The sequence below is a fragment of the Nerophis ophidion genome, linkage group LG07, assembly GCF_033978795.1.
Source record: "Nerophis ophidion isolate RoL-2023_Sa linkage group LG07, RoL_Noph_v1.0, whole genome shotgun sequence".
In the NCBI taxonomy this organism is placed as follows: domain Eukaryota; kingdom Metazoa; phylum Chordata; class Actinopteri; order Syngnathiformes; family Syngnathidae; genus Nerophis; species Nerophis ophidion.
The window spans coordinates 2,605,128-2,628,674 of NC_084617.1; positions in this window are offsets into that span (position 1 = coordinate 2,605,128).

The window sequence follows — 23,547 nt, forward strand, 5'->3', positions numbered from 1 at the left end:
TGCATCATGTTGTATGCATGCATGTATCATGTTGTATGCATGCATGTGTCATGTTGTATGCATGCATGTATCATGTTGTATGCATGGATGTATCATGTTGTATGCATGCATGTGTCATGTTGTATGCATGCATGTATCATATTATATTCGTCCATGCATCATGTTGTATGCATGCATGTATCATGTTGTATGCATGCATGTATCATGTTGTATGCATGCATGTATCATATTATATTCGTCCATGCATCATGTTGTATGCATGCATGTATCATGTTGTATGCATGCATGTGTCATGTTGTATGCATGCATGTATCATGTTGTATGCATGCATGTATCATATTATATTCGTCCATGCATCATGTTGTATGCATGCATGTATCATGTTGTATGCATGCATGTATCATGTTGTATGCATGCATGTGTCATGTTGTATGCATGCATGTGTCATGTTGTATGCATGCATGTATCATGTTGTATGCATGCATGTATCATGTTGTATGCATGAATGTATCATGTTGTATGCATGCATGTGTCATGTTGTATGCATGCATGTGTCATGTTGTATGCATGCATGTATCATGTTGTATGCATGCCTGTATCATGTTGTATGCATGCATGTATCATGTTGTATGCATGCATGTATCATATTATATTCGTCCATGCATCATGTTGTATGCATGCATGTGTCATGTTGTATGCATGCATGTATCATGTTGTATGCATGCATGTATCATATTATATTCGTCCATGCATCATGTTGTATGCATGCATGTATCATGTTGTATGCATGCATGTATCATGTTGTATGCATGCATGTGTCATGTTGTATGCATGCATGTATCATGTTGTATGCATGCATGTTTCATATTATATTCGTCCATGCATCATGTTGTATGCATGCATGTATCATGTTGTATGCATGCATGTATCATGTTGTATGCATGCATGTATCATGTTGTATGCATGCATGTGTCATGTTGTATGCATGCATGTATCATGTTGTATGCATGCATGTGTCATGTTGTATGCATGCATGTATCATGTTGTATGCATGTTCCAAATAAACACAAACTCAAACTCAAAATGTTGATGTATGGATTAAAATGATTTCAATGAATCTTAATAGGCGGGGCTTATTTGTGATGAGATTGTTTTGGGTTGGTTCAGTGTCAGGGTGATAGTTGCTGGACACACAACACTTTGTACACACATCACATCATCTTGCAGCCGTCCCCACATGACAGGCAACAATCCAAGTGTGTGTGAGTGCTGTAGGAATGACATCAGAGAAAGTATATATTCATAACAAAACAATATTTCCAAACCAATCAGAAGATTGTTTGAAGTTAGTGCAAAAGACTGACAAGCACAGCTTCCTCTCTTCCTTTGTTTGCTGTAAGGTCACGCCACAAACTACTATTTACCATTTTTGGAGGTCGCACTATTTGTCTCCACAAGATAAGACAAAGGCGCCATAATGTGTGTCTGCATGAATGTTTAGGCTGACCTGCAGCATCTCTTTGTGGGAGTTAGAGTCCTGGTCAAAAGTGTACGTACACTTGTAAAGAACATCATGTCAGCAATGTCTTGAGCTTCTAATCATTTCTACAACTTTTTTGTGATGTATTGTAGTGATTGGAGCACATACTTGTTGGTGACAAAAACATTCATGAAGTTTGCTTCTTTTATGAATTTATTATGTCTCTACTGTAAATGTGACTGGGTCAAAAGTATACATACAGCAATGTTAATATTTGCTGACATGTCCCTTGGCAAGTTTCACTGCAATAAGACACTTTTGGTAGCCATCCACAAGCTGCCGGTTGAGTTTCTGACCACTCCTCTTGACAAAATTGATGCAAATATGTTGGTTTCCACACATGGACTTGTTTCTTCAGCATTGTCCACAAGTCAGGACTGTTATCGGTTGGAGGAGGGAGTTGTGACGGCACAGTCCCACAAGGGGGCAATATTGCTCTATGTATTTATTATATATTGTGGAGTGTTTACGCCAGTCGTCCGCCATCTTGGACTGAACGGTCAGTAACTTTCACAATAAAAGTAGTTGGGGAAACGTAAAATAGATTTCGAGTGTAGAGTTTTTAAACATCCGTGTGATAGAGGACATACTTGTTGGTGACAAAAAAAACGTTCATGAAGATTGCTTCTTTTATGAATTTATTATGTCTCTACTGTAAATGTGACTGGGTCAAAAGTATACGTACAGCAATGTTAATATTTGCTTACATGTCCCTTGGCAAGTTTACCTGCAATAAGGCACTTTTGGTAGCCATCCACAAGCTGCTGGTTGAGTTTTTGACCACTCCTCTTGACAAAATTGATGCAAATATGTTGGTTTTCTGACATGGACTTGTTTCTTCAGCATTGTCCACAAGTCAGGACTGTTATGGGTTGGAGGAGGGAGTTGTGGCGGCACAGTCCCACAAGGGGGCAATATTGCTCTATGTATTTATTATATATTGTGGAGTGTTTGCGCCAGTCGTCCACCATCTTGGACTGAACGGTCAGTAACTTTCACAATAAAAGTCGTTGGGGAAACCTAAAATAGATTTCGGGTGTAGAGTTTTTAAACATCCGTGTGATAGAGGACATACTTGTTGGTGACAAAAAAAACATTCATGAAGTTTGCTTCTTTTATGACTTTATTATGTCTCTACTGTAAATGTGACTGGGTCAAAAGTATACGTACAGCAATTTTAATATTTGCTTACATGTCCCTTGGCAAGTTTACCTGCAATAAGGCGCTTTTGGTAGCCATCCACAAGCTGCTGGTTGAGTTTTTGACCACTCCTCTTGACAAAATTCATGCAAATTTGTTGGTTTTCACACATGGACTTGTTTCTTCAGCATTGTCCACAAGTCAGGACTGTTATGGGTTGGAGGAGGGAGTTGTGACGGCACAGTCCCACAAGGGGGCAATATTGCTCTATGTATTTATTATATATTGTGGAGTGTTTACGCCAGTCGTCCACCATCTTGGACTGAACGGTCAGTAACTTTCACAATAAAAGTCGTTGGGGAAACCTAAAATAGATTTCGAGTGTAGAGTTTTTAAACATCAGTGGACATATGACTTTTTTTTTCTTCATCATTGTCCACACGTTTAAGTCAAGACTTTGGGAAGGCCATTCTAAAAAACCTCCATTCTAGCCTGATTTAGCCATTCCTTTTCCACTTTTGAGGTGTCATTGTCCTGTTGGAACACCCAACTGCGCCCAAGACCCAACCTCCGGGCTGATGATGTAAGCTTGTCCTGAAGAATTTGGAGGTAATCCTCTATTTTTATAGGCAGCAAAATAGGCCCAGAGCATAACACTACCACCACCATGCTTGACGGTAGGGAGGGTGTTCCTGGGATTATAGGCCTCACCTTTTCTCCTCCAAACATATTGTTGGGTATTGTGGCCAAACAGCTCCATTTGTGTTTCATCTGACTACAGTAAAGCAAATACAACTAAATGTTTCAATCCCTTTGGTAAGTTGGTGTGGAGTGGTGAAAGGGAGGGTAAGTGTGTCATTGGGGGCATCGGGTGGGCACCCTGCTTCATCGATGTTTCGTTGATCGAAGCCCACCACATCTCCAGAGGGCTCAACGGAGTACCCAGCATCCCAGGTACACTCTCCTCCATATCCTGTTGGACTCACCATGGCAGGGACTTCCTTTTCCCTGAGTCAGGCCTAAGACTGACCGCATACCACAGAACTTTCCTCCAGAATATCTTATATTTGTACATGAGGGTGTCAGATGGAACAAAAATGTTGCTGTTTAGCCACAATACCCAGCAATATGTTTGGAGGAGACAAAGTGAGGCCTTTAATCCCAGGAACACCATACCTACCGTCAAGTATGGTGGTGGTAGTATTATGCTCTGGAACTGCTGCTTTACAGAGAGTAAATGGAGGAATGCCTCCAAATTCTTCAGGACAAGCTAAAATCATAAGTGCCATGATGGTGTCTGGATTATGTTTTTGTTATTTTCTGTTAGTTTTAAGACTCCAGTCGTTCCTGTTTTTGTGCACCCTTGTTTTTAGTTTCCATAGCGACTTATTAATTTCACCTGCCTCCGGTGTTCGGAACACGCACCTGCTATAATCAAGAAAACATGATTTAAGCCTGTCTTTGCCAGTCAGTCGTGCTGGCGTCATTGCTTGTTTTCACGCCATACCATAGTTCGTGTTGTTTGCTTCATGCCGTGTCCAAGTAAGTTTTGTTTGTTCCAAGCCATGGTCTATGTTGTTTGTTTCATGCCACAAGTTGTTTTGTTTGTTCCGAGCCATAGTCTATGTTGTTTGTTTCATGCCACACGTTTTTTTGTTTGTTCCGTGCCATAGTCTGTTGTTTGTTTCATGCCACACGTTTTTTTGTTTGTTCCGCGCCATAGTCTATGTTGTTTGTTTCATGCCACACGTTTTTTTGTTTGTTCCGCGCCATAGTCTATGTTGTTTGTTTCATGCCACACGTTTTTTTGTTTGTTCCGCGCCATAGTTGGTTTGTTTACCTCATGCCCTGCCAAGATTTTTTGAGTTAGATTAATAAATCTAACTCAAATCTAACTATGGGCGGCATAGCTCGGTTGGTAGAGCAGCCGTGCCAGCAACTTGAGGGTTGCAGGTTCGATTCCTGCATCCGCCATCCTAGTCACTGCCATTGTGTCCTTGGGCAAGACACTTGACCCACCTGCTCCCAGTGCCACCCACACTGGTTTAAATGTAACTTAGATATTGGGTTTCACTATGTAAAGCGCTTTGAGTCACTAGAGAAAAGCGCTATATAAATATAATTCACTTCACTTCACTAAATATGTTCCTACCTGCAAGCCTTGTCCGGAATAGTCTGTTTGCATCCTGGGAGAACAAACCTCGCAGTAAGCTACGAACCCCCTGTTACGACACTTGGAAGTTGGGTCTTGGGCGCAGTTGGGTGTTCCAACAAGACAATGACCCCAAACACACCTCAAAAGTGGTAAAGGAATGGCTAAATCAGGCTAGAATGTAGGTTGCTCTGAATATATTTCGGAAAGAGCATAAAACCGTATTTGGACGTGCTTTTAATAAGACGGGCTTATCTAGGAGGACGCAGACAAGACATGCCGCAGGGGATACACCACCGCCGTGTTTACACTGCACCTCTGGAGGTGTCTGCTGGGTGTGCACGTGTGTGTTTATGCGTGACCTGCATACCCGCACCTGGAATGCGAAAACAAGATCATGGGAATAAAAACAATAGTCCGGATCCGGGAGGTGTCGGTGACGACGCCGGGAGAAGACGTAGGCGGACAATTTTGGCGTCCAAACTATGAGACTTATGAGCTGGCACCTCATTCAAAGTCTCTCCGACGAAACAAATAGTTTATTTGTTAGTCATGGGAAATTGTCAGAGTCTTGGCGTAGTTTGAGGTAGTTGTGATCCCGAGATGCAGAAGACGGCAAACTTTAAAAGCAAAGTCAAAAAAGAGCATGTGCAGCTCGGGAGTGCACAAGACACCAAACTTTGTCAGGAAGCTACTCAGCAAAACGGAGTGCTTCTCCATTTTCTGTTAGGAAGAAAATAGTTTGCCCCCCCAGTCTCCATTGTGACTATAACTAGCATCATTTGTCGATAACATTGTTACAAGTACACCTCTGCATAAGATGAATTGTGAATTACATTTTATATAGCGCTTTTCTCAAGTGACTCAAAGCGCTTTACATAGTGAAACCCAATATCTAAGTTCCATTTAAACCAGTGTGGGTGGCACTGGGAGCAGGTGGGTAAAGTGTCTTGCCCAAGGACACAACGGCAGTAACTAGGATGGCACAAGCGGGAATCGAACCTGCAACCCTCAAGTTGCTGGCACGGCCACTCTACCAACCGAGCTATGCCGCCCAGATTGCATCCTTATCAACATTTAAGACACCAACACACCGATCTTTCCTCATCTCCCACAATCACAGTGAAGCCAAGCCAACGTTGTCATGTTTTAGTATTGGACAAGGACTATAAATAGCATACCTGGTCTATAAAATTGTTATAAGTACACCTCTGTATATGATTGTATCCGTATTGTCAGGCTTGCCACTGATAGTTTGTTTGTGTTTTACTTTTTCCTCTGTGTGTGTTTAGTATTTCCTGTTTTTAGTTCCTGTCAGCGCTCTTATTTTGTCTTTTTCCTGTTTTTTTTCCCTCGGCTGTGGCTGATTGGCCTGGCCACACCTGGTGTCAATCAGCCCACGCGTATTTGTACCTGCTTTTGTCCTCCAGTCAGGGCTGGATTATTGTCTTGTCGATGTCGCTCCTGTCGTGTCGTGCCGTGTCTTGTATTCGCAGCGTAGCGGAAAGCTATATCCGTTAGATGTTTGTAGCTTACTGTTCTTTGTTCCCTGCTTCCAGTTTGTTATGTACTACACGTTACGACTTTTGTCTTCCTGCTCGCTACCCGCTAGCTTCCACGCCAGACCCTTTTTGTTTTTACTAGCTTTCATGTTAAGCTCCTTTTGTATTCTAGCTCCCTTGCTAGCTCTCTTAGTTAGTTATCCACCTTGTGTGTGCTTTTTGTTGTACCCCTTTGGTTTTTTCTTGTTTTAGTATCTTTATTAAATCATGTTTTCCTACCCAATGCCTGCCTCCATCTCTGCATCTTGGGGTTCGTCACAAACCAACTTTGACACGTATTAACTTTGACTTGGACTTAGACAAACATTTAAGAAACCAACACACCTGTCTTTCCTCATCTCCCACAATCACAGTGAAGCCAAGCCAACGTTGTCATGTTTTAGTATTTGACAAAGACTGGTGTATAATTTTGGCAAGCAGGAACGTGACTGGCAAACAGGGACAGGTGCACAGAAGCAGGAACAAGGACAGTGTATGCCAACAGCAAAAAAACAGGAAGCAGAAAGAAGGAATAAGAGTGCGGCACGAGTAGCGAAGCAAAGGCAGGAAGCATGCAAACATATGACCACAACAGGTCACGACAGGAAGTGAGTCAGCACACAAAAATGTCTAAACAGCTGTCAGGAGCAGAATGATGGTCTGGTCTCAGACTGCCTGAGTGCTGCTGGCATTGAAGAGCTGCGGTTTATTGAGGGTGAACATGAAGTGCAACATTCTGAGTAGTCCCGGCAGGATAGTCGGTCGATGAATCAGTCGATGGAAGGATGAATGAACTTGATGACTTTGGCGGCATCCATCACGTGTTTGCTAGTTTTCTCCGTCTCTCACGTTCAACCAAGACACAAGAGGGTTCACTTCGCTAGTTTAGACACAAGAGGGTTCACTCCGCTAGTTTAGACACAAGAGGGTTCACTCCACTAGTTTGGACACAAGAGGGTTGACTCCGCTAGTTTAGACACAAGAGGGTTCACTCTGCTAGTTTAGACACAAGAGGGTTCACTCCGCTAGTTTAGACACATGAGGGTTGACTCCACTAGTTTAGACACAAGAGGGTTCACTTCGCTAGTTTAGACACAAGAGGGTTCACTCTGCTAGTTTAGACACAAGAGGGTTCACTCCGCTAGTTTAGGCACAAGAGGGTTGACTCCGCTAGTTTAGAGACAAGAGAGTTCACTCCGCTAGTTTAGACACAAGAGGGTTCACTTCGCTAGTTTAGACACAAGAGGGTTGACTCCGCTAGTTTAGACACAAGAGGGTTCACTTCGCTAGTTTAGACACAAGAGGGTTCACTTTGCTAGTTTAGACACAAGAGGGTTCACTCCGCTAGTTTAGACACAAGAGGGTTCACTCCGCTAGTTTAGACACAAGAGGGTTGACTCCGCTAGTTTAGACACAAGAGGGTTCACTTCGCTAGTTTAGACACAAGAGTGTTTACTTTGCTAGTTTAGACACAAGAGGGTTTACTCTGCTAGTTTAGACACATGAGGGTTCACTCCGCTAGTTTAGACACAAGAGTGTTTACTTTGCTAGTTTAGACACAAGAGGGTTTACTCTGCTAGTTTAGACACATGAGGGTTCACTTCGCTAGTTTAGACACAAGAGGGTTCACTTTGCTAGTTTAGACACAAGAGTGTTTACTTTGCTAGTTTAGACACAAGAGTGTTTACTTTGCTAGTTTAGACACATGAGGGTTGACTCCACTAGTTTAGACACAAGAGGGTTCACTCCGCTAGTTTAGACACAAGAGGGTTCACTCCACTAGTTTAGACACAAGAGGGTTCACTCCGCTAGTTTAGACACAAGAGGGTTCACTCCGCTAGTTTAGACAGCCAGGATACACGTGGGTGAGGAGGACTACCAAGTAAGATAGATCACGTTTTATGGCCTTCAGGTGGCATCTTTCAATATTCTTATATGTGTGTGTGTGTGTTTGTGTGTGTGTGTGTGTGTGTGTGTATATATATGTATGTATGTATATATATATATATATATATATATATATATTCATCCTTTCGTTTTTCTACCGCTTGTCCCTTTTGGGGTCACGGGGGTATGTATATATATGTATATATGTATGTGTATATATGTATGTGTATATATGTATGTGTATGTATGTATATGTGTGTATATATATGTATATATCCATCCATCCATTTTCTACCGCTTGTCCCTTTTGGGGTTGCGGGGAGTATGTATAATCAATCAATCAATCAATGTTTACTTATATAGCCCTAAATCACTAGTGTCTCAAAGGGCTGCACAAACCACTACGACATCCTCGGTAGGCCCACATAAGGGCAAGGAAAACTCACACCCAGTGGGACATCGGTGACAATGATGACTATGAGAACCTTGGAGAGGAGGAAAGCAATGGATGTCGAGCGGGTCTAACATGATACTGTGAAAGTTCAATCCATAATGGATCCAACACACTCGCGAGAGTCCAGTCCAAAGCGGATCCACCACAGCAGCGAGAGTCCCGTTCACAGCGAAGCCAGCAGGAAACCATCCCAAGTGGAGGCGGATCAGCAGCGCAGAGATGTCCCCAGCCGATACACTGGCGAGCAGTACATGGCCACCGGATCGGACCGGACCCCCTCCACACGGGAGAGTGGGACATAGAAGAAAAAGAAAAGAAGCGGCAGATCAACTGGTCTAAAAAGGGAGTCTATTTAAAGGCTAGAGTATACAAATGAGTTTTAAGGTGAGACTTAAATGCTTCTACTGAGGTGGCATCTCGAACTGTTACCGGGAGGGCATTCCAGAGTACTGGAGCCCGAAATGAAAACGCTCTATAGCCCGCAGACTTTTTTTGGGCTTTGGGAATCACTAATAAGCCGGAGTCCTTTGAACGCAGATTTCTTGCCGGGACATATGGTACAATACAATCGGCAAGATAAGATGGAGCTAGACCGTGTAGTATTTTATACGTAAGTAGTAAAACCTTAAAGTCACATCTTAAGTGCACAGGAAGCCAGTGCAGGTATATATGTATGTATATATGTATATAAAGGTATATACAGTATAGGTATATATGTATGTATATATGTATATAAAGGTATATACAGTATAGGTATATATGTATGTATATATGTATATAAAGGTATATACAGTACAGGTATATATGTATGTATATATGTATATAAAGGTATATACAGTACAGGCGTAATGTGATCAAACTTTCTTGTTCTTGTCAAAAGTCTAGCAGCCACATTTTGTACCAACTGTAATCTTTTAATGCTAGACATGGGGAGACCCCAAAATAATACGTTACAGTAATCGAGACGAGACGTAACAAACGCATGGATAATGATCTCAGCGTCTTTAGTGGACAGAATGGAGCGAATTTTAGTGATATTACGGAGATGAATAAATGTGAAACAATTTGAGGAATGAACACATTTTTGCAAAAATTAAGTAACTTATTTATACATTTTCAATGTAAAAGTTTGTAAACAGTCTATCATTTAAAAATGGAGTAGAAAATGAATGGATGGATTTAAATTGCGCTTTTCTAGACACTCAAGCACCTTTTTAATAAACCATTTTAATTCTTTTGAAACAAAAACAAAATCAAATCATTTAATTTCTTTTAATATGTGATAACATCAAAGGAACTGCAGTATTAGTGAGGATGAGAATTATGTGTGGAAAAATGAGGCTTTCACGGCGTGCGCTGGAGCGTTGATGTTTGTGTTGGACTTCCTGTGAATGAGAGGATGATGGCGGGTGAGAGAAGAATGTATGCGGTGTGGAAGTGTTGGGGGGGGGGGGCGGGGGGGAGGGGGGCAAGGGGGGGGGGAATACATCTACCAGCAGGAGTCTCCTAGGCAACAAGGAACACCACAATCTGTCTTGTCATGCAAATGTGAAAGTGAGATTGGACTTTGTTGTTGTTGTTGTTGTTGTTGTTGTTGTTTGGTCCACCATCTTGCTCTTCAATGATGGAAAGTTCAGGATGTCAGAAACGTGCAAATTATTTTCAACTTATTTTTAATTGAATAGACTTCAAAGACAAGATATTTTATGTTCACACTGAGAAACTTTTTATTTTTTTTGCAAATAATCATGAACGTAGAATTTAATGGCAGCAACACATTGCAAAAAAAGTCCTTTTTACCAGTGTGTTACATGGCCTTTCCTTTCAACAACACTCAGTGCAGGTTTGGGAACTGAGGAGACACATTTTTGAAGTGGAATTCTTTCCCATTCTTGCTTAAGTTGTTCAACAGTCTCCCGCCTCATTTTTTAGCCTTCACACATTTTCATTGTCTGAACTACAGGCTGAAGCCACGCTGTTGTAACACATAGCTTGGCATCGTCTCACTGAAATAAGCAGGGGCGTCCAGGCTAATGTGGCTTGGATGACAACATGTGTTGCTCCAAAACCTGTATGTACCTTTCAGCATTAATGGTGCCTTCACAGATGTGTAAGTTACCCAGGCCTTGGGCACTAATGCACCCCCATACCATCACACATGCTGGCTTTTACACTTACCGTATGGTTCTTTACCTCTTTGTTCCGGAGGTACACGACGTCCACAGTTTCCAAAAACAATTTGAAATGTGGACTCGTCAGACCACAGAACACTTTTCCACTTTGCATGAGTCCATCTTAGGTGAGCTCGGGCCCAGTGAAGCCGACGGCGTTTCTGGGTGTTGTTGATAAATGGCTTTGGCTTTGCATAGGAGGGTTTTTAACTTGCACTTACAGATGTAGCGACAAACTGTAGTTACTGACAGGGGTTTTCTGATGTGTTCCTGAGCCCATGCGGTGATATCCTTTACACGCTGATGTGGCTTTTTGACGCAGTAGCGCCCGAGGGATCCAAGGTGCGTAATATCATGGCTTACCTGCAGTGATTTCTCCAGATTCTCTGAACCTTTTGATGATATTACAGACCTTAGATCGTGAAATCCCTAAATTCCTCCTTGCTGACCCGCAGTCTATAGTCTGATGCTCTTCAGACTGTCAGTGGGGTTGTTCTTGCAACATGGAAGTAGGGCGAGAGAACCGAACAGATGCTACTTTAATATTGACTTTAACGATGGGATCATCAATGTTTTTCCTTCAGTAGCTCTTAAAATAACACTTCTTTCCTGAGGCTTTCGGGCAACAGGTGGAGCCCAGCAGCTTTTACGACAAATTGTTTACGGTCGTTGAGGTGCTATTGTGCGGAACAATGTCATGGCTGCTGGCCACCATTGTTAGCACAGTTAACCTTTGAGCAGGAGGCGGTGAGTTATGGTCGCCTCTGTCCTGTAATTATCTTTTCCTTTCCTTTCGCTGGTGGTGCTGCAACATGACCGCGATGCCAACGCCAGCTTCACTCGGGAATTGAGGAACGCTCGGCAGTGACGGGAAGACAATTCTGAGCCAGAAAGGACACACGTTTGTCCTACAATTAATTATTAATTATCGTACACTAGGATTCATTTGACCCCGCCTCCTTGTCCGAGGAAAACATTGGCATATAATATTAGTTAAGATTATTGGATACTGTGTTTGATGGGTAGTCAATGGAGTTCTTCAGAACAGGAAAAAGTCTGGATTTTTTTGTCAATAAACCGGGAATTTTTCTTAGTGTCAAAAAGTCGAGATTTTTTTCATAAGTGTCAAATAGTCGGAATTTTTTTGCCAATAAGCCGGGGTTTTTTGTAAGTGTCAACAATTTGAGATTTTTTGTAAGTGTCAAATAGTCAGAAATATGTTTGTCAAAAAGTCGGGAATATTTTTGTCAAAATCAGAATTTTTTTCTCAAAAAGTCGAGATTTCTTCTAAGTGTCAAAATGCCGGAAATGTGTCAAATAGTTGGTTTTTTTTAATTTTATTTTAAAAGTGGGGATTTTTTTAAAATGTCAAAAAGTCAGACATTTTTTTCTCAAAAGTCGAGATTTTTTCCAAGTGTCAAAAAGTTGAGATTTTTTTGTATGTGTCAAAAATTTGAGATTTTTCGTAAGTGTCAAATAGTCAGAATTTTTTTTTGTCAATAAACCGGGGTTTTTTGTAAGTGTCAAATAGTCGGAAATGTGTTTGTCAAAAAGTCGGAAATATTTTTGTCAAATAGTTGGGGTTTTTTTATTTTATTTTAAAAGTGGGGATTTTTTTAAAATGTCAAAAAGTCAGACATTTTTTTCTCAGAAAGTCGAGATTTCTTCTAAGTGTCAAAATGCCGGAAATGTGTCAAATAGTTGGGATTTTTTTCTAAATTTCAAAAGTGGGGATTTTTTAAAAATGTCAAAAAGTCAGACATTTTTTTCTCAAAAGTCGAGATGTTTTTCCAAGTGTCAAAAAGTTTAGATTTTTTGTAAGTGTCAAAAATTTGAGATTTTTTGTAAGTGTCAAAAATTTGAGATTTTTTGTAAGTGCCAAATATTCGGAAATATGTTTGACAAAAAGTCAGAAATATTTTTGTCAAAATCAGAATTTTTTTCTCAAGGTCGAGATTTCTTCTAAGTGTCAAAATGCCGGAAATGTGTCAAATAGTTTTTTTTTTTTTTTTTTTTAAAAGTGGGGATTTTTTAAAAATGTCAAAAATTCAGACATTTTTTTCTCAAAAGTCGAGATTTTTTCCAAGTGTCAAAAAGTTGAGATTTTTTTGTAAGTGTCAAAAATTTGAGATTTTTTGTAAGTGTCAAATAGTCTGAATTTTTTTTGTCAATAAACCGGGGTTTTTTGTAAGTGTCAAATAGTCGGAAATACGTTTGTCAAAAAGTCGGGAATATTTTTGTCAAAATCAGAATTTTTTTCTCAAAAAGTCGAGATTTCTTTTAAGTGTCAAAATGCCGGAAATGTGTCAAAAAGTTGGGATTTTTTTCTAAATTTTAAAAGTGGGGATTTTTTAAAAATGTCAAAAAGTCAGACATTTTTTTTCTCAAAAGTCGAGATTTTTCCAAGTGTGAAAAAGTCGAGATTTTTTTGTAAGTGTCAAAAATTTGAGATTTTTTGTAAGTGTCAAATAGTCGGGCTTTTTTTTTGATCAATAAGCCGGGGGTTTTTCTCAGTGTCAAATAGTCGGAAATATGTTTGACAAAAAGTCGGAAATATTTTTGTCAAAAAGTCAGAATTTTTTCCTCAAAAAGTCGAGATTTATTTCTAAGTGTCAAAAAGCCGGAAATGTGTCAAAAAGTTGGTATTTTTTTCTAAATTTCAAAAGTGGGGATTTTTTAAAAATGTCAAAAAGTCAGACATTTTTTTCTCATAAAGTTGAGATTTTTTCCAAGTGTCAAAAAGTCGAGATTTTTTTGTAAGTGTCAAAAATTTTAGATTTTTTGTAAGTGCCAAATAGTCGAAAATATGTTTGTCAAAAAGTCGGAAATATTTTTGTCAAAAAGTCAGAATTTTTTTTCTCAAAAAGTCGATATTTCTTCTAAGTGTCAAAATGCCGGAAATGTGTCAAATAGTTGGGATTTTTTTCTAAATTTCAAAAGTGGGGATTTTTTAAAAATATGTCAAAAAGTCAGACATTTTTTTCTCAAAAGTCGAGATTTTTTCCAAGTGTCAAAAAGTTGACATTTTTTTGTAAGTGTCAATAATTCGAGATTTTTTGTAAGTGTCAAATAGTCCGAATTTTTTTTTGTCAATAAGCTGGGATTTTTTGTAAGTGTCAAATAGTCGGAAATATGTTTGTCAAAAGGTCGGAAATATTTTTGTCAAAATCAGAATTTTTTTCTCAAAAAGTCGATATTTCTTTTAAGTGTCGAAAAGCAGGAAATGTGTCAAATAGTTGGGATTTTTTTTCCAAATTTCAAAAGTGGGAATTTTTTAAAAATGTCAAAAATTCTGACATTTTTTTCTCAAAAGTCGAGATTTTTTCCAAGTGTCAAAAAGTTGAGATTTTTTTGTAAGTGTCAAAAATTTGAGATTTTTTGTAAGTGTCAAATAGTCTGAATTTTTTTTGTCAATAAACCGGGGTTTTTTGTAAGTGTCAAATAGTCGGAAATACGTTTGTCAAAAAGTCGGGAATATTTTTGTCAAAATCATAATTTTTTTCTCAAAAAGTCGAGATTTCTTTTAAGTGTCAAAATGCCGGAAATGTGTCAAAAAGTTGGGATTTTTTTCTAAATTTTAAAAGTGGGGATTTTTTACAAATGTCAAAAAGTCAGACATTTTTTTTCTCAAAAGTCGAGATTTTTCCAAGTGTGAAAAAGTCGAGATTTTTTTGTAAGTGTCAAAAATTTGAGATTTTTTGTAAGTGTCAAATAGTCGGGCTTTTTTTTTGATCAATAAGCCGGGGGTTTTTCTCAGTGTCAAATAGTCGGAAATATGTTTGACAAAAAGTCGGAAATATTTTTGTCAAAAAGTCAGAATTTTTTCCTCAAAAAGTCGAGATTTATTTCTAAGTGTCAAAAAGCCGGAAATGTGTCAAAAAGTTGGTATTTTTTTCTAAATTTCAAAAGTGGGGATTTTTTAAAAATGTCAAAAAGTCAGACATTTTTTTCTCATAAAGTTGAGATTTTTTCCAAGTGTCAAAAAGTCGAGATTTTTTTGTAAGTGTCAAAAATTTTAGATTTTTTGTAAGTGCCAAATAGTCGAAAATATGTTTGTCAAAAAGTCGGAAATATTTTTGTCAAAAAGTCAGAATTTTTTTTCTCAAAAAGTCGATATTTCTTCTAAGTGTCAAAATGCCGGAAATGTGTCAAATAGTTGGGATTTTTTTCTAAATTTCAAAAGTGGGGATTTTTAAAAAATATGTCAAAAAGTCAGACATTTTTTTCTCAAAAGTCGAGATGTTTTTCCAAGTGTCAAAAAGTTGAGATTTTTTGTAAGTGTCAAATAGTCGGAAATGTTTTTGTCAATAAGCCGGATTTTTTGTAAGTGTCAACAATTTGAGATTTTTTGTAAGTGTCAAATAGTCGGAAATATGTTTGTCAAAAAGTCGGGAATATTTTTGTCAAAATCAGAATTTTTTTCTCAAAAAGTCGAGATTTCTTCTAAGTGTCGAAATGCCGGAAATGTGTCAAATAGTTGGGATTTTTTTCTAAATTTTAAAAGTGGGGATTTTTTAAAAATGTCAAAAAGTCAGACATTTTTTTCTCAAAAGTCGAGATTTTTTCCAAGTGTCAAAAAGTTGAGATTTTTTTGTAAGTGGCAAAAATTTGAGATATTTGTAAGTGTCAAATAGTCGGAAATATTTTTGTCAAAATCAGAATTTTTTTCTCAGAAAGTCGAGATTTCTTCTAAGTGTCAAAATGCCGGAAATGTGTCAAAGAGTGGGGATTTTTTTCCAAATTTCAAAAGTGGGGATTTTTTAAAAATGTCAAAAAGTCAGACATTTTTTTCTCAAAAGTCGAGATTTTTTTCCAGGTGTCAAAAAGTTTAGATTTTTTGTAAGTGGCAAAAATTTGAGATTTTTTGTAAGTGTCAAATAGTCGAAAATGTTTTTGTCAATAAGCCGGGATTTATTGTAAGTGTCAAAAATTTGAGATTTTTTGTAAGTGCCAAATAGTCGGAAATATGTTTGTCAAAAGGTCGGAAATATTTTTGTCAAAAAGTCTGAATTTTTTTCTCAAAATGTCGAGAGATCTTTTAAGTGTCAAAAAGCCGGAAATGTGTCAAAAAGTTGTTATTTTTTTCAAAATATCAAAAGTGGGGATTTTTTTTAAATGTCAACAACTCAGACATTTTTTTCTCCAAAAGTCGAGATTTTTTCCAAGTGTCAAAAAGTTGAGATTTTTTTGTAATTGGCAAACATTTGAGATTTTTTTGTAAATGTCAAATAGTCGGAAATATGTTTGTCAAAAAGTCGGAAATATTTTTGTCAAAAAGTCTGAATTTTTTTCTCAAAAAGTCGAGATTTATTATAAGTGTCAAAATGCCGGAAATGTGTCAAATAGTCGGAATTTTTTGTAAGTGTCAAATAGTCGGAAGTTTTTTTGTCAATAAGCCGGGATTTTTTGTAAGTGTCAAAAATGTGAGATTTTTTGTAAGTGTCAAATAGTCGGAAATACGTTTGTCAAAAAGTCGGGAATATTTTTGTCAAAATCAGAATTTTTTTCTCAAAAAGTCGAGATTTCTTCTAAGTGTCGAAATGCCGGAAATGTGTCAAATAGTTGGGATTTTTTTCTAAATTTTAAAAGTGGGGATTTTTTAAAAATGTCAAAAAGTCAGACATTTTTTTCTCAAAAGTCGAGATGTTTTTCCAAGTGTCAAAAAGTTGAGATTTTTTGTAAGTGTCAAATAGTCGGAAATGTTTTTGTCAATAAGCCGGGATTTTTTGTAAGTGTCAACAATTTGAGATTTTTTGTAAATGTCAAATAGTTGGAAATATGTTTGTCAAAAAGTCAGAAATATTTTTGTCAAAATCAGAATTTTTTCCTCAAAAAGTCGAGATTTCTTCTGAGTGTCAAAATGCCGGAAATGTGTCAAATAGTTGGGATTTTTCTCAAAATTTTAAAAGTGGGGATTTTTAAAATAATTTTAAAAAGTCAGACATTTTTTTCTCAAAAGTCGAGATTTTTTCCAAGTGTCAAAAAGTTGACATTTTTTTGTAAGTGTCAATAATTCGAGATTTTTTGTAAGTGTCAAATAGTCCGAATTTTTTTTTGTCAATAAGCTGGGATTTTTTGTAAGTGTCAAATAGTCGGAAATATGTTTGTCAAAAAGTCGGAAATATTTTTGTCAAAATCAGAATTTTTTTTCTCAAAAAGTCGATATTTCTTTTAAGTGTCGAAAAGCAGGAAATGTGTCAAATAGTTGGGATTTTTTTTCCAAATTTCAAAAGTGGGAATTTTTTAAAAATGTCAAAAAGTCAGACATTTTTTTCTCAAAAGTCGAGATTTTTTCTAAGTGTCAAAAAGTTCAGATTTTTTGTAAGTGGCAAAAATTTGAAATTTTTATAAGTGTCAAATAGTCGGAAATTTTTTTGTCAATAAGCCGGGATTTTTTGTAAGTGTCAAAAATTTTAGATTTTTTGTAAGTGCCAAATAGTCGGAAATATGTTTGTCAAAAAGTCGGAAATATTTTTGTCAAAATCTGAATTTTTTTCTCAGAAAGTCGAGATTTCTTCTAAACGTCAAAATGCCGGAAATGTGTCACATAGTTGGGATTTTTTCCCAAATTTCAAAAGTGGGGATTTTTTAAAAATGTCAAAAAGTCTGACATTTTTTTCTCAAAAGTCGAGATTTTTTCTAAGTGTCAAAAAGTTCAGATTTTTTTGTAAGTGGCAAAAATTTGAGATTTTTATAAGTGTCAAATAGTCGGAATTTTTTTTGTCAATAAACCGGGATTTTTTGTAAGTGTCAAAAATTTTAGATTTTTTGTAAGTGCCAAATAGTCGAAAATATGTTTGTCAAAAAGTCGGAAATATTTTTGTCAAAAAGTCAGAATTTTTTTTCTCAAAAGTCGAGATTTTTTCTAAGTGTCAAAAAGTTCAGATTTTTTTGTAAGTGGCAAAAATTTGAGATTTTTATAAGTGTCAAATAGTCGGAATTTTTTTTGTCAATAAACCGGGATTTTTTGTAAGTGTCAAAAATTTTAGATTTTTTGTAAGTGCCAAATAGTCGAAAATATGTTTGTCAAAAAGTCGGAAATATTTTTGTCAAAAAGTCAGAATTTTTTTTCTCAAAAAGTCGATATTTCTTCTGAGTGTCAAAATGCCGGAAATGTGTCAAATAGTTGGGATTTTTTTCTAAATTTTAAAAGTGGGGATTTTTTAAAAATGTCAAAAAGTCAGACATTTTTTTCTCAAAGTCGAGATTTTTTCCAAGTGTGAAAAAGTCGAGATTTTTTTGTGAGTGTCAAAAATTTGAGATTTTTTGTAAGTGTCAAATAGTCGGGCTTTTTTTTTGTCAATAAGCCGGGGTTTTTTCTCAGTGTCAAATAGTCGGAAATATGTTTGACAAAAAGTCGGAAATATTTTTGTCAAAAAGTCTGAATTTTTTTCTCAAAAAGTCGAGATTTCTTCTAAGTGCCAAAATGCCGGAAATGTGTCAAATAGTTGGGATTTTTTTCTAAATTTTAAAAGTGGGGATTTTTTAAAAATGTCAAAAAGTCAGACATTTTTTTCTCAAAAGTCGAGATTTTTTCCAAGTGTCAAAAAGTCGAGATTTTTTTGTAAGTGTCAAAAATTTTAGATTTTTTGTAAGTGCCAAATAGTCGAAAATATGTTTGTCAAAAAGTCGGAAATATTTTTGTCAAAAAGTCAGAATTTTTTTTCTCAAAAAGTCGATATTTCTTCTAAGTGTCAAAATGCCGGAAATGTGTCAAATAGTTGGGATTTTTTTCTAAATTTCAAAAGTGGGGATTTTTAAAAAATATATCAAAAAGTCAGACATTTTTTTCTCAAAAGTCGAGATGTTTTTCCAAGTGTCAAAAAGTTGAGATTTTTTGTAAGTGTCAAAAAGTCGGAAATGTTTTTGTCAATAAGCCGGGATTTTTTGTAAGTGTCAACAATTTGAGATTTTTTGTAAGTGTCAAATAGTCGGAAATATGTTTGTCAAAAGGTCGGAAATATTTTTGTCAAAAAGTCTGAATTTTTTTCTCAAAATGTCGAGAGATCTTTTAAGTGTCAAAAAGCCGGAAATGTGTCAAAAAGTTGTTATTTTTTACAAAATATCAAAAGTGGGGATTTTTTTTAAATGTCAACAACTCAGACATTTTTTTCTCCAAAAGTCGAGATTTTTTCCAAGTGTCAAAAAGTTGAGATTTTTTTGTAATTGGCAAACATTTGAGATTTTTTTGTAAATGTCAAATAGTCGGAAATATGTTTGTCAAAAAGTCGGAAATATTTTTGTCAAAAAGTCTGAATTTTTTTCTCAAAAAGTCGAGATTTATTATAAGTGTCAAAATGCCGGAAATGTGTCAAATAGTCGGAATTTTTTGTAAGTGTCAAATAGTCGGAAGTTTTTTTGTCAATAAGCCGGGATTTTTTGTAAGTGTCAAAAATGTGAGATTTTTTGTAAGTGTCAAATAGTCGGAAATACGTTTGTCAAAAAGTCGGGAATATTTTTGTCAAAATCAGAATTTTTTTCTCAAAAAGTCGAGATGTCTTCTAAGTGTCGAAATGCCGGAAATGTGTCAAATAGTTGGGATTTTTTCTAAATTTTAAAAGTGGGGATTTTTTAAAAATGTCAAAAAGTCAGACATTTTTTTCTCAAAAGTCGAGATGTTTTTCCAAGTGTCAAAAAGTTGAGATTTTTTGTAAGTGTCAAATAGTCGGAAATGTTTTTGTCAATAAGCCGGGATTTTTTGTAAGTGTCAACAATTTGAGATTTTTTGTAAATGTCAAATAGTTGGAAATATGTTTGTCAAAAATTCAGAAATATTTTTGTCAAAATCAGAATTTTTTCCTCAAAAAGTCGAGATTTCTTCTGAGTGTCAAAATGCCGGAAATGTGTCAAATAGTTGGGATTTTTCTCAAAATTTTAAAAGTGGGGATTTTTAAAATAATTTAAAAAAGTCAGACATTTTTTTCTCAAAAGTCGAGATTTTTTCCAAGTGTCAAAAAGTTGACATTTTTTTGTAAGTGTCAATAATTCGAGATTTTTTGTAAGTGTCAAATAGTCCGAATTTTTTTTTGTCAATAAGCTGGGATTTTTTGTAAGTGTCAAATAGTCGGAAATATGTTTGTCAAAAGTCGGAAATATTTTTGTCAAAATCAGAATTTTTTTCTCAAAAAGTCGATATTTCTTTTAAGTGTCGAAAAGCAGGAAATGTGTCAAATAGTTGGGATTTTTTTTCCAAATTTCAAAAGTGGGAATTTTTTAAAAATGTCAAAAAGTCAGACATTTTTTTCTCAAAAGTCGAGATTTTTCTAAGTGTCAAAAAGTTCAGATTTTTTGTAAGTGGCAAAAATTTGAAATTTTTATAAGTGTCAAATAGTCGGAAATTTTTTTGTCAATAAGCCGGGATTTTTTGTAAGTGTCAAAAATTTTAGATTTTTTGTAAGTGCCAAATAGTCGGAAATATGTTTGTCAAAAATTCGGAAATATTTTTGTCAAAATCTGAATTTTTTTCTCAGAAAGTCGAGATTTCTTCTAAACGTCAAAATGCCGGAAATGTGTCAAATAGTTGGGATTTTTTCCCAAATTTCAAAAGTGGGGATTTTTTAAAAATGTCAAAAAGTCTGACATTTTTTTCTCAAAAGTCGAGATTTTTTCTAAGTGTCAAAAAGTTCAGATTTTTTTGTAAGTGGCAAAAATTTGAGATTTTTATAAGTGTCAAATAGTCTGAATTTTTTTTGTCAATAAACCGGGATTTTTTGTAAGTGTCAAAAATTTTAGATTTTTTGTAAGTGCCAAATAGTCGAAAATATGTTTGTCAAAAAGTCGGAAATATTTTTGTCAAAAAGTCAGAATTTTTTTTCTCAAAAAGTCGATATTTCTTCTAAGTGTCAAAATGCCGGAAATGTGTCAAATAGTTGGGATTTTTTTCTAAATTTCAAAAGTGGGGATTTTTAAAAAATATGTCAAAAAGTCAGACATTTTTTTCTCAAAAGTCGAGATGTTTTTCCAAGTGTCAAAAAGTTGAGATTTTTTGTAAGTGTCAAATAGTCGGAAATGTTTTTGTCAATAAGCCGGGATTTTTTGTAAGTGTCAAAAATGTGAGATTTTTTGTAAGTGTCAAATAGTCGGAAATACGTTTGTCAAAAAGTCGGAAATATTTTTGTCAAAAAGTCTGAATTTTTTTCTCAAAAAGTCGAGATTTCTTCTAAGTGTCAAAATGCCGGAAATGTGTCAAAAAGTTGGGATTTTTTTCTAAATTTTAAAAGTGGGGATTTTTAAAAATGTCAAAAAGTCAGACATTTTTTTCTCAAAAGTCGAGATGTTTTTCCAAGTGTCAAAAAGTTGAGATTTTTTGTAAGTGGCAAATAGTCGGAAATGTTTTTGTCAATAAGCCGGGATTTTTTGTAAGTGTCAACAATTTGAGATTTTTTGTAAGTGTCAAATAGTCGGAAATATGTTTGTCAAAAAGTCGGAAATATTTTTGTCAAAATCTGAATTTTTTTCTCAAAAAGTCGAGATTTCTTCTAAGTGTCAAAATGCCGGAAATGTGTCAAATAGTTGGGATTTTTCTCAAAATTTTAAAAGTGGGGATTTTTTAAAAATGTCAAAAAGTCAGACATTTTTTTTCTCAAAAGTCGAGATTTTTTCCAAGTGTCAAAAAGTTGAGATTTTTTTGTAAGTGGCAAAAATTTGAGATTTTTTGTAAGTGTCAAATAGTCGGAAATTTTTTGATCAATAAGCCGGGGGTTTTTGTAAGTGTCAAATAGTCGGAAATATGTTTGTCAAAAAGTCGGAAATATTTTTGTCAAAATCTGAATTTTTTTCTCAGAAAGTCGAGATTTCTTCGAAATGTCAAAATGCCGGAAATGTGTCAAATAGTTGGGATTTTTTTCCAAATTTCAAAAGTGGGGATTTTTTAAAAAATGTCAAAAAGTCAGACATTTTTTTTCTCAAAAGTCGAGATTTTTTCTAAGTGTCAAAAAGTTCAGATTTTTTGTAAGTGGCAAAAATTTGAGATTTTTATAAGTGTCAAATAGTCGAAAATGTGTTTGTCAAAAAGTCGGAAATATTTTTGTCAAAAAGTCTGAATTTTTTTCTCAAAAAGTCGAGATTTCTTCTAAGTGTCAAAATGCCGGAAATGTGTCAAAAAGTTGGGATTTTTTTCTAAATTTTAAAAGTGGGGATTTTTTAAAAATGTCAAAAAGTCAGACATTTTTTTCTCAAAAGTCGAGATGTTTTTCCAAGTGTCAAAAAGTTGAGATTTTTTGTAAGTGGCAAATAGTCGGAAATGTTTTTGTCAATAAGCCGGGATTTTTTGTAAGTGTCAACAATTTGAGATTTTTTGTAAGTGTCAAATAGTCGGAAATATGTTTGTCAAAAAGTCGGAAATATTTTTGTCAAAATCTGAATTTTTTTCTCAAAAAGTCGAGATTTCTTCTAAGTGTCAAAATGCCGGAAATGTGTCAAATAGTTGGGATTTTTCTCAAAATTTTAAAAGTGGGGATTTTTTAAAAATGTCAAAAAGTCAGACATTTTTTTTCTCAAAAGTCGAGATTTTTTCCAAGTGTCAAAAAGTTGAGATTTTTTTGTAAGTGGCAAAAATTTGAGATTTTTTGTAAGTGTCAAATAGTCGGAAATTTTTTGATCAATAAGCCGGGGGTTTTTGTAAGTGTCAAATAGTCGGAAATATGTTTGTCAAAAAGTCGGAAATATTTTTGTCAAAATCTGAATTTTTTTCTCAGAAAGTCGAGATTTCTTCAAAATGTCAAAATGCCGGAAATGTGTCAAATAGTTGGGATTTTTTTCCAAATTTCAAAAGTGGGGATTTTTTAAAAAATGTCAAAAAGTCAGACATTTTTTTTCTCAAAAGTCGAGATTTTTTCTAAGTGTCAAAAAGTTCAGATTTTTTGTAAGTGGCAAAAATTTGAGATTTTTATAAGTGTCAAATAGTCGAAAATGTGTTTGTCAAAAAGTCGGAAATATTTTTGTCAAAAAGTCTGAATTTTTTTCTCAAAAAGTCGAGATTTCTTCTAAGTGTCAAAATGCCGGAAATGTGTCAAATAGTTGGGATTCTTTTCTAAATTTTAAAAGTGGGGATTTTTTAAAAATGTCAAAAAGTCAGACATTTTTTTCTCAAAAGTCGAGATTTTTTCCAAGTATCTAAAAGTTGAGATTTTTTTGTAAGTGGCAAAAATTTGAGATTTTTGTAAGTGTCAAATAGTCGGAATTTTTTTTGTCAATAAGCCGGGGTTTTTTGTAAGTGTCAAAAATTTGGGATTTTTTGTAAGTGTCAAAAAGTCGGAAATATTTTCGTCAAAATCAGAATTTTTTTCTCAGAAAGTCGAGATTTCTTCTAAACGTCAAAATGCCGGAAATGTGTCAGAGTGGGGATTTTTTTCCAAATTTCAAAAGTGGGGATTTTTTAAAAATGTCAAAAAGTCAGACATTTTTTTCTCAAAAGTCGAGATTTTTTTCCAGGTGTCAAAAAGTTTAGATTTTTTGTAAGTGGCAAAAATTTGAGATTTTTTGTAAGTGTCAAATAGTCGAAAATGTTTTCGTCAATAAGCCGGGATTTATTGTAAGTGTCAAAAATTCGAGATTTTTTGTAAGTGCCAAATAGTCGGAAATATGTTTGTCAAAAGGTCGGAAATATTTTTGTCAAAAAGTCTGAATTTTTTTCTCAAAATGTCGAGAGATCTTTTAAGTGT